The sequence below is a fragment of the Sparus aurata genome, chromosome 12 (genome assembly GCF_900880675.1).
Source record: "Sparus aurata chromosome 12, fSpaAur1.1, whole genome shotgun sequence".
NCBI classification, from domain to species: Eukaryota; Metazoa; Chordata; class Actinopteri; order Spariformes; family Sparidae; genus Sparus; species Sparus aurata.
Window position 1 is genome coordinate 9633818 of NC_044198.1, and position 16885 is coordinate 9650702.

The 16885-nt window shown below is 42.9% G+C and overlaps 1 protein-coding gene across 1 annotated transcript in view; it reads left to right on the forward strand.

Moving 5' to 3' along the window:
- The first annotated feature begins 507 nt into the window (after window positions 1-507).
- The window catches only part of lpar1 (lysophosphatidic acid receptor 1), a 45205-nt gene continuing 28827 nt past the window's right edge, over window positions 508-16885 (forward strand). The window contains exon 1 of the mRNA XM_030436415.1: window positions 508-933. The gene's annotated coding sequence lies outside the window, so the exon portion shown is untranslated. The remainder of the gene's footprint in view (window positions 934-16885) is intronic.

The following is a 16885-nucleotide window of genomic DNA, read 5'->3' on the forward strand; positions in this document are numbered from 1 at the left end:
TGTCTGTCTCTCTCTCTCTTAACAAGTTACTGAGAAAGAGGAAAAAAAAATGTGTTTCCAATTAGGCACTGAGGGAAAAAAGAACAAGTCTCAGCTGCGAAACACTACAAGGAGTGCCTTTGGTAACGGGACATTGACATCATAAAATATCATTTTCTCACACGATAAGCGGGATAGATGGAAATCGGGCTGAGCGAAAGCACTTGTTGCTGATCAAGAGTCACCTGTCCTCAGCTTTTTTTTTTTAAAGAAAATCCAGATGTTTCAAAAATAATGCAAGAACATTCTCCATTTCAGAGAACACGCCTTTCAAAATAAAGTTCCTACAAGCAAAATATGGTGTCCAGCAACGTTTTAATGGCTCACATTAGCCATTTCTATTAGTTTTTTTTTTTTCAGTGTGTGTGAGTGTGTGTGCGTGTGCATGTGTGGGAATGACGTCATGTGCAGACAAAGATCCCTCTCCTGCAGAGTGTGTGTGGCAGTCGGTCGGTCAGAGAGAGAGAGAGAGAGAGAGAGAGAGAGAGAGAAAGAGAGAGAGAGAGCTTGGTGGAGCAGCCGCGCCAGCACAGAGAGGCACGGAGACGCAGCAGAGAGCATCAAGGCGACTTCATCTGGATACAAAACAGATAGAACAACTTGAGACACAGGGGCACGCTGGTGAAGGAGGGGGATACTGCTCTTTTTTTCTGCACGGACATAAAAATGAAAGGGTTACCTGGCTGTCTACTGGATTTGGAGTCTTGCATTATTACACCGCTGCGACTTTGACACCAGAGTTGCGCAGGCAGGCAGGCACAGTCTCTAGGAGTTGTCCGTTGGAAGGAATTTCAGGCACCCCGAATCAAGACTCTGAGGTGGACATCTAAGCAACCAGTCAGGGAGTAAGCTACACCAACCTACCTACTGCTCTCACTGGAAAAAGAAGACGCTGTAAGTATTGAGTTTTGAATGAATCCTCATGTAAAAGAGAGAGAGAGAGAGAAATGCATGGTTTTCATTGGCTCTCTCCGGCGCGTCTCCTTGTGCATGCACAAACGTGGGCATCTGTACACAATCAAAAAGTATACCTGCCACGTAGACGTGGTCTAGAGAAAGCAGCTGGGTTCAGATAAAAGGCTCTGATGGCGTTAGCAGATGACTGAACCCGCCGTGCGCACCGTTATGTCGACAGGAGACGCTCGGCTGAGAACAGGGACGCGGCTGGACTGAGGGGACTTGCTGCGCCAGAGTCGGGCTCTTTATCAAACGCTGGGATTGGAACAATATTTGTGCAAGGGAGTCATGGGAGGGAAAAAAACAAAAAAACAAGCGGACGTTGGGTCTGGGAGTAAAAAAAGGTTGACATCTGTGTTGATTTTCCACGCTGATGTACGCTCAGAGAATGTTTTGGGAGATTTCTTTTAGTCTTCTTCCTCTCTCTCCCCCCTCTTCAGTCCGATCCAGCTGTCATCCAGCAGGAAATGCTGGTGTTTTGTCCCAGTCAGTACTTGTAGGTGTAACTGTTAAAATATGAAGACCGGGCCAGCAGAGCGCTGATGGTCCTCAAACATTTCTTGTGACGTTGGCATCTTCCCAAAGTACGCGCCTTGGTGCTGGAGTCAGTACAGTGCGCCTTGGACTCAGGCCTCCAAACACACGTTTAATGAACAAACTTCACTTCTGACTGAACTTTCTGTTAAAGACGTGACACACAGGACCCTTCCACCAAAACAGGATCAGATATTCTAGATTATATGTTAACCTGTCTCAGCTGATACAAGGATGGAGGTGAATGATCCTGAGTCAGACTGGAGCACCAGTCCCCTTGATTGTTTCTATTTTTTCGTCCTGTGACAGAAAGACATCATTTGTTATTTTCTCCAGAGTTTTACAATAAAAAGTCTGAAGCACTCCTGCATCTGGGAGACTTTATTCCTGCATATAGTTCAGGTTTTAGCCAGCTGTTCTCCTTGTTCCTGAATGAGCAGGAGCCAGGAGGAGTCATGGAAATAGCTTAGTTTTTCACTCACCTGACATGTGCATACAGCATGACGAGACTTAACACCGAGGTTCCGAATGCACAGAGACCATATTGCTGCAAAGATGATGTTTTAAGTGAAATTGAAGCTGTGCATCCTGGGTAGTAAACAGATTTATTCAACAACATCTCAACAGGTGTTTTCTTTCCTGCCAAACAAGTGATGCTTGATGATGTGTCCAACATTTTGTCCCAAAGCGGTCAAACTTTGCGTTTGTGTCTCCAGAGGGGGATTTGTAATCTCTTTGGACACTCATAGCATTTCCCTCAGAGCAGTTTAGGTCAAAATTTTCACTAATACAGATATTTTTCCGCTCTGCCATACGACTTTTAGAAATGATCTCCAAACAAACGCTGACACAATAAACTATTACAAATGCCGGAACAGGCTTGCCAGGCCAGAATGTGGCAATAAAGTCTACATAGCTGACATGTCAAAAAAACAAAGATTCAACAATACTCCGAGCAGACGCGGTGAACTTTTTCTAGTAATTGAGATGCAACGTCATCGATGCATCGTTCACCTACACACAAGCCCTTTTTACACAGTGACGCCGCATTATCTCCGCAGCGTTGGTTCGCCAATTCTTCGTCGATGGTGATTCACACAGAGTGAAGCATCTCCGCCTTAAAGATGAACCGCTGTGTAATTCACACAGAAAGCCGGCGCTGCGGCTCCTAAAGAGGCGTGACGGTACATCTCATGATGATGATGTCTCCATTTTGGTCCCAAGCTGCGCCTTTAAGACAAATTATCATCGTAACAAGGCGTTTTTCTTTTTCATTGCCACATGCACTCGAGATATTAAACAACATGACAAAGTTTCTATTTCATATTTCTTTGAAACTGATTTCAAAGGTCTGCTATAAAAAAAAGAGCCATATGAGCTCTACATGGTGTCTTCGCCCCTTTTTGATGTTATCTAATTATACTGATCTGGGGCTCAAATGGTGTGTGTGAGTGTGTTTATTTGTGTATTCACAGGAGATAGTGTTTACCTACCACCCACTGCAGCAAACCTCAGGGGGTCTTTGATGCTCTGGGCTGAGTGCGAGAGGCATTTACACTTCTGTAGGCAGACCAGGTCTGTGGCCTTCAGCCTGTTTTCAATATAGAATCCACATTCTTAAAATAATGTCGCGTAATGAGTATCATGCATTGACTGTTGACTTGAGGCTTCGCAAAAAAAAAACCTTCATGAATAAAAAACTACATTTTCTACTTCATTCCTTTTTCCATTTTCATCCTGTACTGTATGACCCCCAATAGAATCTCAGGTATACTAACTTCAAACCAGGCTGAGACACATCCATAGGCTACAGCCGGAGGTGAGATAGTGTGACTGGCCTTGGGCTGCTGAAGGCATTCTGACCTTTACACTTTGGACATGAAGAAATATTATTTCCTGCTGTTGTGAAACCCGTCAGAAACAGAGCTGCAGCCCTCTTGGTGTCCTGACCTGTGGCTTATTGAGCCATTATTGTTTCTTATAGATATTTCTTAATTCAGTCATTTTCACCAATTAATCAAAAAAACATGATCCAACTTCAAAATTCTGACAGACAATCAAATCTACTGCACGGAACTTTTAACTGGCTACAAAAGCAGTCTCTATTTAAAGGAGACCTATTATCCTTTTTCATATCTCAAGTGTTTTGTATAACTTGTTGTACATATTAAAGGTTTTGGAGGTCACCAATGGAAGCTCCTCTCTCCCGCAGAAAACGCTGCACCTGAAACGCCTCGTCAGTTGTCCCGCCTTTAATTCCTAACTTTGTGACATCACACTAGGGCACCATGTCACACATTTGCGTAATTTATGGCTAGCGGCTAGTGTGCCATGTAAGAGTTGGTTTGGCACAGCTGCTCTGTTGTCGTTGTTAGCGGTGCTGGGTCTGGCGTGTGTGAGCTGACCAATCAAAGCAGACTGGGTATTCGGGAGGAGGGGCCTTAAAGAGACAGGAGATTAAATCAAAGCAGGGGGGGAATACAGTGCTATGATACAGTATACAGTATGATCTTGAGGAAAGAAGCTGCTCTGTAGTCTGGTGGTCTGACACAAGAGTTACCTTTATTTCACCATCATCATAATACAGTTATTAATCTCACATGGCCCAAATAGGTAGAATACCTCATTGTTGAGTCTCCTGCAAACAGCAGTTAAAAAGACAAAAAAAAAAACAGTGTTAAAATTATGTCTTGATTTTGTTTGACCTGCCTCCAGAAAAGATGAACGATGACAGAAAAGGCGGTGGTGCTCATGCCACTTTTGTCCACAGGGGTCCCCACAATGAACATAATTGAAAGTTCCTGGTAGCTGCTTTATGTATTGAAGACAGTTTGGACTCATCAAACTTTGTTTCGTGTCCTATGACAAATAAGCGTCCTTCGCTTGCAAAAAACCACAAACTCATGATCTATTACGGTTTTTAGTTTCGTGCTCAATCTGCTCTGAACTTTGATGTCTCTTTAAGATCTTTCGGTTGATAATCACACAGTGTCACCCTGGTTTTGACACACCAGCGCTCCAAATATGGTGGCAGGATAGTTCTCAGTAGCTGAGTGGTCTCCTCAGTAACCAGGGGAGCAGCGCAGGCTATCAGTCCTTCAAGCTCTGATAGATTGAGGGCTACGAAAACAGACTCATCCCAAAGTTATTCCAAAACTTGCTGAAAAGCAAAACAAATGCTGAAGGGATGAGCTGATGCTTCTGACTTGTGACCCTTTCGGTCAAACTAAACACAACTCCCCACCGCAAAGATGTATCGTCCCCTGTGAAGATGACTGTTTTATGTTTCCCCACATGAGCCCTGACATCCGTCAAAAGAAAGGGTCCTTGAACCATCTGTGTTGTGATTAGCGAAGGCACGATTTCTCCTCCCCCTCGTCTGAGGACCTGCATTCCACCCATTCTTCCTCCCGACGTCCAGATTGTTTCCACATTCATGCAGGTACCGCAGTCACATTTTGTGAGCTCGAGGGCAGTGATGAGGATATGAAAGATACAACAAATAGTTACAAACATTTGTTTCTATCTCTTTACACGCATCACTTCTGTGGAAGACAAAGATGCAAAGGTTTCTGCTTCAGTTTCCGATCCAGCTCAGTGTGAATCTGTGGTCAGACCACTACTTCTTTTTCAACTGCTGATCAGAATTCAGTTTCAGACCACAGTGGATATATTTTGAACTGTGATGCACCACACTGCAGTTTCACATGCTATGGTCTTGGTCATGCTTATGGTTTGCAGTGACATGGGACTTTTTGAGGTAACACAGAACGGCATATCACTCGATCAGCTGCAGTCATAAAAACAATAATCACAGATCAAAAGCCTCCCTTGGTCTTCAACCGCTCCAATTATTACTGATGTTTTGTTTGTTTATATCATGATAAAAATATCACGTTCTATGATGTCATATAGCTCTGGGGTGTCAGCGAGTTGCAGTACAAAGCTGTGCTCATTTAGATTTTTATTCATTTGGTTTGGAAGGTGCTCTCTAGATCTCTCATCGTGTTTGAAAAAGTAGATGCATAAAATGCGAGTTACCCACTGCCAAAATCGTATCGTAATAAGTAGACCGGGTGAGAGCACACATTGTTGAAGATGGAGAGAAAAAGGTAAATACTTGCATCAGCAGTTATTGTGCATAGTGCTGAGACATTCAGCCGTATGTTAGTAATAAAATATGGCCCCGGGTTGTGATTTTTTTTTCTTTCACACTGGACAAAAAACCCACCAACACCTACTAACATCTGGTTTTTGTCTTCAATGTGAATGTGTATAATTGGAACGTGCTCCCACGTCAGTTGACTAGTCGCAGGTATTCATCGGCACTGGGCTTGATCGGCTGTAATGAAAATACAACACCTGGGTGAACGCTTTCATTTTTAGCCCTTCTTAAGCGCGATGATATGACGTGTGTTGACACTAAGGACAGCGGCTTGCAAAAATGTTCCTATCTGTCTGCTGATCATCGTTCAGTCAGCGCCGAGTTTTGAGAGAAAGACCGAAGTAAAAGACATTTAAAAAGGGACCACCGTTAGTATCCTCTGTTCCTGTCAGCTGCCTGATCCTGTGCTGAGAATGTGCAACTCTCAACTGAGATCAGAGAGAAGCCAGATGTCTCACTGTAGTCTGAAGCTTCAAGGCATTTAGGTCAGCTCTGGTATAATTCACCATTTGTACAAGTTTGCAGACAATATAACCCATGTAGGTCTGTTTAACTGTTTAAGATGTGTGAATTTAGTAGTAGTGTCATGGCAGACATGCCCAGTTCTTATGTTTTACACTACAGTACATTAGCTGTATGTCCTGCTTACGCATCAGGAGATGTAAATGTAGCAAAAGTCCTCTTCAAATTCTGCTGTCCTTAATTTTTATCTCTGCAAATGCAAAAAATAAACTGGTTTTGACGGGAAAGCTGCTCTTATCAGTTTGAAGACACTGCTGCCAGTATGCGTGTGATGCAGAATGCAATTCGGAATAGTCGACTTTTTTGACATCATTATCTTAAAATGTGGTTACTGTACGTTGGGGGGTGACATTCAGTTTCAGAGGGTGACATGTAGGGAGCAGCTGGTGGCTTGTTAGCCAGCAAGCTAGCACAGACAAAGTAACCCAAAAGTTATCTTTGAATGCCCTGCAGGAACCACATGTCACGGCCCTGCGATGTGTTTAACATATCCAGACGACTCCGGGAAATGGAGACTGACACTGAGAAAATAAAACAAAAAGATGATGATAAAGACATAACAGAGACAGAAAGAGAGAAAAGCAGGCAGGCACATTTTCATTTTCCCACAGGTTTGGAGCCAAACACTAGTCTGTTTTTAAGGTCTCAGCATACCTGTAGAGCACCACTTACTCTGCAGACTCATGCCCACTGTCTGCAACTACTAATGTGCACACACATTCCCAGAAATGGAACGAGATATGTCCTTTAGTGAACCTGCATAAAAGATTTTCCGTGAGTTTGACAAAAGGATATTGGTCAGTTCTGTTGGTCACACCATGCGCTAGGCATCAGTGAGACACGTGGTGTCAGGGTGACCGAGATGTTTGAAATGATGCAATGTCAGAGGCTACTGCTTGGAGGACACTGGACCACATCAGCTTGTGAATAAAAAACATGCCTGACCCTCACTCCATAACTCCTTGTTTCCCTGCTGCCCTCCCATCAACTTCTCTAACTGCGACTATTCATTTCTCTTTTTTGTGTATTTGCGTGGTGGGTTTGTGGGTCAAATCATGTAAAGGATGTCTCAAGTCATTAATGGGAAAGAAAAAGAGGAACCAGGCTCTGCAAGAATGAAACACAGCTATATTTCAGGAGTAAACACAGTACACTGTCGCAACACTCAAAAGGCGTTTCCATGCTAGGATGCTTTTATATAACATGCATTGTGTTTTTACACAAAGATTTATTCGTAGTTATTATTAGCTATCCTTCAATAAGAACAGATCTAATGGACAGGATATGCGTGTACTCCACCTCACACTGTCAATTGATCCCTTTTACAGGAGCAATTGGTAAGACATGGCCAGAATTTTGTTTAAAACATAAACAAAATGAACTAACATTATTAACAGAGAGTGAAGAAACAAAAGTGTTGATGGTCAGAGCCCCTGTAAATCGCCTCCATCCAGGTCCTGTTCTGGGCAAACTGCAGGGCTTACTGAGCCATCAGCCAATTAGCTAACAGTGTCTAGCTACAGCCAAGGATAGCTTGAAAAGGGTTACTCGGTCAAATGTTGCCCTCTATGTTTTTAGTGCAACCATTGAATTCTGGCCATATTTTACAAATAACACCTTTAAATATTGCAAGGAGGAAAGGTACAAACAGGAGCAGTAACCGTGAGCTGAAAAGGGCTGCAAGAGACAGACTCTTACTGTGGTCTGTGGCTAGAACACCTCCAACACATCATCAGGGTAAACCGCTTTACCTTGCCGCAGTCAATCTAATCAGTAGATTGTGTTGCATATCTCAAGAAAGCTGTATAAAATGCAGAAGAATACATCGGAGTATTTTAGTTTTAATGCATTATTCTTTACTGCTGACATTTCAGTTCTTAATGTCTGAATTATGACTGAGGACAGTTACATTTCTGTTGCAATTTCCTTCAGCACAGTTTTCAGTCAACAGTTTTTAAATTTGCCTTTTCAACCTCTCCTCCCACCCCTACTTCCACCTCAAAATAGGAACACCTTAAAATACATTTAATATACAATTTATGGTAGTTCTGCTTTTCCCCTCTTCACTTGTACCATTGCAATACTTCTTATTTAGTGTCCACACATAATGGCAAAATTATGTTTAAAATGTATGAAATATAAATTAAAATTTCAGTCTGTGAAGGAAAAACCACAACAACAAAGTTTCTGCAGTAAATCAAATCTCTAAGATACATAAGTAAATAAGAATTCAGTAATATACAGTAATTTCCCCTCTGATGAGACAAAATGCAGCCAAGTAATCAGAGGTCCCTGAGGTAAACTGGAGCAAATGCATGACATTAACCTGAAGTATATACCACCAAGAAAACCTTGGATTCACTTCAGGACAAGTCTCTGAATGTCACTGAGTGGCTGAGCCAAAGCTTGAACACCGTAGAACTTTTGTGGAGAGACCTGGCAGCTCACAATCGCTCCTCATTCTGCTGACTGAGCTTGAAAGGATTTGCCAGGAAGAAAGGGAGAAACGGTCCAAACGCACAGAGCTCGTAGAGACTATCCTAAGAAGACTTTAAACTGTACTTGCTGGCAGTGGTGCGTCTACAAAGTAGTGAACTAAAGGTCTGAGAGACTGCTAGTAGTCTTGTAAAAAGTTCTAAAAACCTGCTTTTGCTTTGTTGTTTTCGGTTATTGTGTCTATATTAAAGATCAGTCCATTTTAAAGGAGACATGTTCATTTTCAGGGTCATGATTTTGTTTTGGGTTACTAATAGAACAGGTTTACATGTTTTAATGCTCAAAAAACACAAGAGTTTTCTCATACTGCCCAGTCCAATCCTGTAGCACCATATTCCTCCTCTGTCTGAAATGCTCTGTTTTAACTCCTGTCCTTTTAAGGCCCCTGCTCAAGAATACCTAGTCTTCTCTGATTGGTCAACTCACACACGCCTGAGCAAGCCCCCCTCACTGTGTCTCCAGACAGCTCTGTCGTGTTTTCAGCCTCTGGTTAGCTTCACTTCTAATGTCAATATAGGCATAAATCATGCAAATGTGCAACATGGTGAAGGTGTGATGTCAGAAAGGAATTAAAAAATGATGAGGCCTTTCATTCTCTTCAGGAGGGGTGTTTCTCTGCGGGAGAGAGTCGCTCCAGTTGGTGCTTTTTAACTTTCAAAACCTTTTTAACTTGTACAATAACCTATAACACACTGAGGGAAATGGGAAAAAAAAACTGCTAGCTACTGTTTTCTAAGGTGTAAACTAAATTAAGCTTGCTTGCTCGCTTTTTGGCCCTCAGTCTTCTCCTCAGTAAGTGGAACTTGCAGTTGAACTGAGGTCAGGTGACTGGTTTGGCCTGTAAAGAACATTCCACTGCTTGGCCATAAAACTCTCTGGTTGTCTTGTTTGTTTAGATATAATGTCCCACTGCATTGCTCTTAAATTGGTAATTTAGGGACTGTATAAAATAGAGCCGCAAGTCATCCAATCTGGGTGTGAAACCCTTCGAAATTACGACCAAAAGTCAGCACTTCCATCTTATAACCATTGGTTTATTTCAAATGTAATGTGCTGAAATAGATCCAGAACAACAGAAATCCAAATACTGTATTGCACAATTCATAATTGCTTTGGGATTTCATTAATAAGACAACGCACAATGATCTTTAAACGTGCTTTCAGTGCGGTAGCCTCCATCCATGCGAGCATTTGTTTTCATTCAGCATTAGGGATTCTGACAGTCCGGAGCATTCGGTGATGAATTTGAAGAACGCTTTGGAGTCGAACGCCTGAAATCCCTGCAGACCGCACTGACGCAATCCCATGCACTGCATCTGCTCCGGTGATGTAATCGGCGGAATCTGTCTCCAATAGTGTGATTTCATTAGCGGACGAGTGAACACACCCAACAATAAACTGCGGAGTAACATGACACATGTGGTGGAGGCTGTTTATCTGCACCCAGGCTTTGTGTATATGCTGATATACAAAAGAGTGCAAGTTTTCACAAGGTCACACGGACACACTCTTGTGTTCAAACCTGCTGCAACTTAGTCGACAGTTAGTTGCCAACTATCTTGATGCATGATAAATCAGTTCGGGGATTTGCTGCTTTTATTTTGACATCTTTGCGTCACGTCCGTCATTTGAGCTCTGGGAAGTTGTGATTGTGATCGACTGAACCGTTGTTTTTTTCGATGCTGGTCCTCTGGACGCCTGACTCAACTCTTCAGCTCGTCATCAAGCCCTGCTGAAGACTCTGTCATTTGAATCGGGTGTGTCGGGGCAGGGGAGCATCTAAAACATGCAGGGCAGGGGGGCCCTGAGGACTAGGATTGAACAACACTGGACTAAACGATTACTCGATTTATAGTGAAAATAATCAGACTAATTGGTAATGACAGTAGTAGTTAGTTGCAGCCCCATTCCCGAATATTCGACATATTTCCTATATTTGAAAGACTTTCCCTGGTGTTTGTTGTCCTTCACCTTGAAATTGCACTGGAATTGAAGACCAGTCGTAATGATCTCTCCTCAACAATGCCCCTTTCATTGGAGACATCTGGTTCTACTGACGTGTGTGTTTACCCACGGCGATACAGCGTGTGCTATGCATTTGTCTGTTAGTATTCTAACGCAAGATACAAATAAAACTGGCCGCCGCTCATTAAGACTCTGCACACCGCCACTGCTATAGCTGGGTACACTGTGAGCTACACACCGTGTATTTGTGTCACACGGCTTATGCTTACGCTGCTCTCAGCTGCATTTCTGAGAGCTTTTCCAAGGATTAATTCCATACTGAGACATTTTCCTGCCATTTAGCTTGAAAAACCTGCTTTACCAAAACATGTGGAACAGATCACAGCAGAAAAACCTCGGAGCAAAGTAGCTTATTAGGTGGACATTCGCTAAATGAAAGGGTGTGCAATACGTTGCCGCGCAGATAATAACCCACGAGTTGGATTTTCGGTTGTCACCAGCCCTTTTTGCGATCTGTGATCCCAGGGAGAATTTATAGGCAAATTAAAAAAGGCTTTTACATGTTATTTATGATTCTGGTTGTTATTTAGAAGTATAACATGGCTTCCAGTGGCTTTCTAGGAACCAGAAGCCACTGTGACACCCACTCAGTACTGGGCTGTGTGTAATTTAACAATTTATCTCCTTCTCCCCGGGGGAATGAAACATTATTTTGTGTGAGTAAGTCCACAAGTAAATTCTGCAGAAGTGCTTCTGTTGGCGATGTGATGAAACGCATGAATTTTGAACCTCTTGTATTGTGGTTTTTCTTATATTCTTTGACTTTCCTTTTTTTGTTTTTGTTTACAGTAGTGTTCTCAACAGATTCTCCTTATACTCTTCTATTAAGGTCGAGCCGGGTGAAGTATGCTCTGTACGACAAAGCCCATTTTTCTATTCCTTTTCTATTGTAGCTGACTTTACAGGCGACTGGAATGAAAAGTGTGCTATTCTGTTTAGTTTGAGTCTGGTGGAGTCGAGTTTTAATGAACAGAATCACAGTGCTGTTGTGTCAACGATACGCAAGCATCAGACGTGCATTTTAGATTAAACAGATGTATGCAATGCAATCAAACATCATGAAAGAAGACAATTAAGCCGTTTGTAAGTGGACTGTTAATGTACACTCACATTGTGATCGGTTCTTTTCCGTAAGACAAATCATCCTTTTTTTCTTTCTCCTGTATCCATTCCATTCTATTATATTCTGGTTCAAATATCGTCTAGATATTGTCCTATATCTTATCCTGTTCATGTCTAGTCAGGAGAAATATGCTATTGGTCAAAAAGTTGTGGTATGGTTAGGTTTAGGCACAAAAACTACTTGGTTAGGTTTAGGAAAAGATCATGTTTGGGTAAAAATATCTCCATTCCGCCTCCACTTGGACTTAGCTCTTTATACTGCTTCCCTACAGTGAGAAGTGACGCTAGAGGGGTACCTACAGTGTCAGATGCATTGAGAGTGAGAACAGGTTGCCAAAGCAGACACTATAATCTGTTGAACGATAGTGCACATATGGGGTATGTAGTCTGTAGTATGCAATCTGTGGCGCTGTGACTCTATTCTATTCTATTCTCAGCCATCAAAATGACTGTAATGGCTGAACATGTGTCAGTTTGGGGCTCTGTGTGCTGAGGTGGAAGTGCTTAAGTGGTCGGAGGGGTATCATCGAGTGACGAGCCGTGAATCAGCCCGTCACGGCCGCGGTCACACATGACTCAACGCCGGCTCTCAATCCAGCCCTTGTCCCGAGCTCCGCCGCTACGCTGCAACTGTTTGAGAGCATGTGCGAGAGTGGAGGGTGAGTGTGTGTGTGTGTGTGTGTGTGTGTGTGTGTGTGTGTGCACTCGCCCATGATGTTGAAGGGAAAGTTAGAGAATGGACGCCTATGTGTGTGTGTGTGTATTCTGGGTCGTAGAAGTCCTGTTTCTCTGCTTTCTGGGGTGGGAGCGTGGAAACAATGGGCACATTGTGTGGAGAGTTGGCAAAGAGGAGAGGGGGGGAGGTTGAGGGGGAGGAGGAGGAGGAGGAGGAAAGCTGAAGAAAAGTGGGATGACAGAAGATGAGGGAAAAGGTCCAGAGGAAAGGGAAAGGTTAGGAGGAGAGGGCAGAAAAAGAGTGGAGAAGAGCTGAGGGGGTTTGAGGTGATAGGATGGAAAAGGAAGAAATCACCAGTGTGAAGAGGCTGAAGGAGAGGAGGCAAGTTGGAAGATGAAAAATGGGGGTAAAAGGATGAGTAAAAGCAGATAATATGAAAAGAGGAGAGATGGAAACGTATGAGATCTAAGTCTTCTCGGGCTTCACTTGTACATACATATAATATCCACGTTGCCACATGAGCGCCAGGTGGGAATTTGTGGCTCGGGCTCTCATGGCTGCTATAGAAAGGAATAAATCATCTCAGTCTGCGCCGAGATGGAATGTTGAACAGGCTTTTAAAACAAATGTGAGATAGTAGCCCTGACACCTCCAGACAAATTGGTTGAGGACTGGTATGCTGCATCACATCCTGGACATTTTAGTCACTCTATAAAATTCGTTATGTGAAGAATGTCTAAGATGCAAACTCACTGGATGCTAGCCAGTCTTTGCAAGCAAGGAAGAAATGACGTCAAGGGGGTATAAAGAAAAGTCCATACAGGCATGTCCTGCCACTTGACAGCCATCTTGGCAACACCCCTGGGCAGTTAGGTCAAAGTAAGTAGACCAACCCCCTGTTTAAATGAAATGGGACTGCCAATTTAGTCACTAATGATTAATATCCTCCACAAATTGGTTGAAACTGTCGTGCAACAACGCGATTGGCCAATATCTTTCCCGGTTTGGTTGCTCTAAAGCACATGGTTGGCTTTTGGAGGGAAGGGGGTGGGATATGTTTCATTCAACCTATGTTGCTGGCATCATGGACTTCTCTATTCAAATTGCCTTAAATGGTCTGTCTCCATAATGTGTCTGGTATAAAGTCAGAAAATATATGCTTATCTCTGACTGAGAGAGGTCCCTTGCTTAAGCATCAATGCAAATGCATAAATATAGAATGAGAGGTCCTGACTTGTATATTTTTTGTGTAATTTATATATTTATCTTTTTATTCTTTGTGTGATAGTATATTTTAAGCACCATTGCACCAAGACAAATTCCTCGTTTGTGTAAAAACCTACCTGGCAATAAATCTCATTCTGATTCTGATTCTGATTCTATCTCATAGAATACTGACGCTTTGGGATGGTAAGTCAGGACGCCAACGGGAAGCTTCAGCATTTGACAGGTTGCGTGTGAGACTCAACTTTTCTTACAAATAGCCCATTTAACTAACCAATCTTAGGTATAGAAAGGAACTAAAGACAGGCAGGACACCCTGAAGCAGAGTGTGCAGACGGTTTAAAAGCAGTCAGTGGGGAGACTCTCTATCACTTTCAGATGTTACCTCCGTCACTCATAACTCATTCACATCAAAGTCCGCTTTGGAAAAAGCTGCACAGCTGAACCAAAAATAGTTTCACATCTTTCAAAATCATCGTTGTGTCCCAGATGTTGCACAATTGTATTACTGTTCTGTATGATAATTTATTCATAACCGTAATCACTCCTCGATTGCTTCGTGACTTTTTATGAACATGAATAATTCTGACAAAGCTTGAAGAACCACAGAGCCAACAACATAAAGTGCTGATGAAACGCAGCGGCCGTTTCTTGGACAATAAAACCTTTTTGTTTGAGCTTTAACATCCAAAAAAAGCTTCACATGACGATATTTTTCTCAGTACCAGAGCCAGGAGATGCATTCTTGTCTCCATGAAAATAGAAAACCATCATAATTCCTTGAGAAACTTTACATCAGTGTGATAGCTTTGACTTCTTCATTTCAAAGGCAACGTCTCGCAAATGAAAGTCAAAGTCAATTTTGTTTAAAATGTCTCAGATTTGCCTTGGGGGGGGGGGGGGGGGGGGGACATCACAATCTGTACCGCACATGACTCCCTCTAACCTCACCCTGTTGGTTCATATTCGGAAAAATGTTACCAAAATAAACCTTTAAAGGGGAGTAAATCGGAAGAAAAACGCCGGGAAGAGTTACAAAGAAAAGACCAAAGACGGTCAGACATCCAAATGATATGGTAGGGAAATTACAATGTGGACAATCAGGATGACAGAGAGATACAAGTGGACAACATCAAGGGCGTGCCAGACGGACCTGGGTCTGCACCATGGAGACCTGGACAGAGGACAGACTACACAAACACATAAGAGGCTAAGCTCACGCAGACCATGCACCACAGATAGGAGACGAGAAACAAACAAAGAGGAAGAGCGAGAGAGAGAGACAGAGAGAGAGAGAGAGAGAGACACGAGAGGAGAGGCTGAAACTCCTGGAGGAGAAAGATCCAGATCCAAAACATCTGGAGCGAGGCACCCAACAGCCAGGGGAGAGAGAAAGAGAGAGAGAGAGAGAGAGAGAGATCTTGTTTAAACAAGATGCTTTGGCAATATTGTTGTTCAAACTTTCATGCCAATAAAGCCCCCTTTGAATTGAACTAAACTGAGTGAGAGAGAGAGAGAGGGGTCTCCAGGGTGTGTGATGGTCCAGCACAGAAGAAAGTAAAGTATCAAAGGATAAGCAGGGTTCTGTTGTCAAATAAAATGGCCACCAACTGACCTTTTTTTTTTTCTATTACTTTCTTAAATTGCACTTGATGCGATTTTTTTAATGCAAAGATAATATAATTTTTCTAGCTGACGGTGCCCCTGTAGGCCTCACAGACGGTGATCAGGAACAGGTATAACCAGCCCAGGCTCTCTAAGAAGATGTGAAACAACCCCCCCCCCCCTATGAAGCTAGAGCGACCTGGAAGAGTCACGGGTAGAAAACCTCTGGAAATACGAATAATTTATAGCCAAACAATCAGCAGACTGTAGGTCACTTTCAATCATTAAACCCTGTTTGTATATCTAATTCCAGAATACATCCGCGATGGATGAGGAACAGAGAAAAGAGTTAGGAGCTCGGCAGCCTGCTTATTTCTCTGCGTTTGCGTAAGCGATGCACCTCTGCTGGATGTTTGGAAAGGCTGCATGTGTTTCTGCCCATGTGGAATTACCTCATCAAGTCATCAGACGCACCCTGATCTCAGTGAGTTGTAGATCAGTGTGTCATCAGTTAAAAAAAGGAGCACTTTCTATGGAAAATGATGTGGCGCGCTGCGAAGCTCATCTTTTAATTATCCACCGTTTGATTTAACTCCGCAGCAGAGAGCGGCCGAACGTCCGTCTGACACATTAATAAACGTTCTCCAATACAGACTAAACTCTCTCTCTGCCTAGGAATAACATGTCAAACATTAAATTCAGTGTTCCTCTTAAAGCTTTAACAATATTAACCAGAGGGTTTGGATGATAGATCGCCGGGGAACTGAGTGCAGACTGTTACTGTTTAGTAACTGCGTGAAGTGTGTTAAACGTCTGCTGTAGCATTGATTTGACTGTCCCCATCCAGTTCACCTCAGTTCGTGTCAGAGCAATGGTAACAAAACACAGAGACAAACTAAAATGTAGGGTTGCTTAGGAATATTATGACTTGACGCCCGATGGTTTGTTTCACTGACCCATGTGGAAAACATTTTTTTTTTTTCTCCAAAATTACTTGGCAGGTGATTGGACCAAACATCCACGCCTCAGTGTCATGGGATAACTTTAACCAATCAGATCAACATCAGGAGCGCTTGTTGATGAATCAGACTTTCCGTGCTCTTCTTGTGGGGAAATCCTTGTCACTTCTGATATAACTTGTGCAGCTTCGACACTTACTCATTAGGAACCAAAATTGTCAAACAGTGGCTTCTCGCGCTGGTCGGCACACCTGAAACATGTCGGTTGCTTGCGCTGAGCGGAAAGGCCCTGTATCCCCACCCCCTTTTCCCAAAGGATATGGATGTTGCAAGAAGTCAAAGGAAGACAAATAGAAGCATTCTCTGGTATCAGCGACATCCTTTGTCTGTGCCTCTCAAAATGGTTACAAATCAGTTTTTGTGACATGACAAGGCCGGGCACAAACACAGCCTGCTTATGTTTAGAAAAGGGGATCTTGGTTTGGCTTTAAAAGAAAAAAAAACCTTGTTATGGTTGGGGAAACATGATGGTTTGGTTTAGATTTTCATCTTTGTTAACGT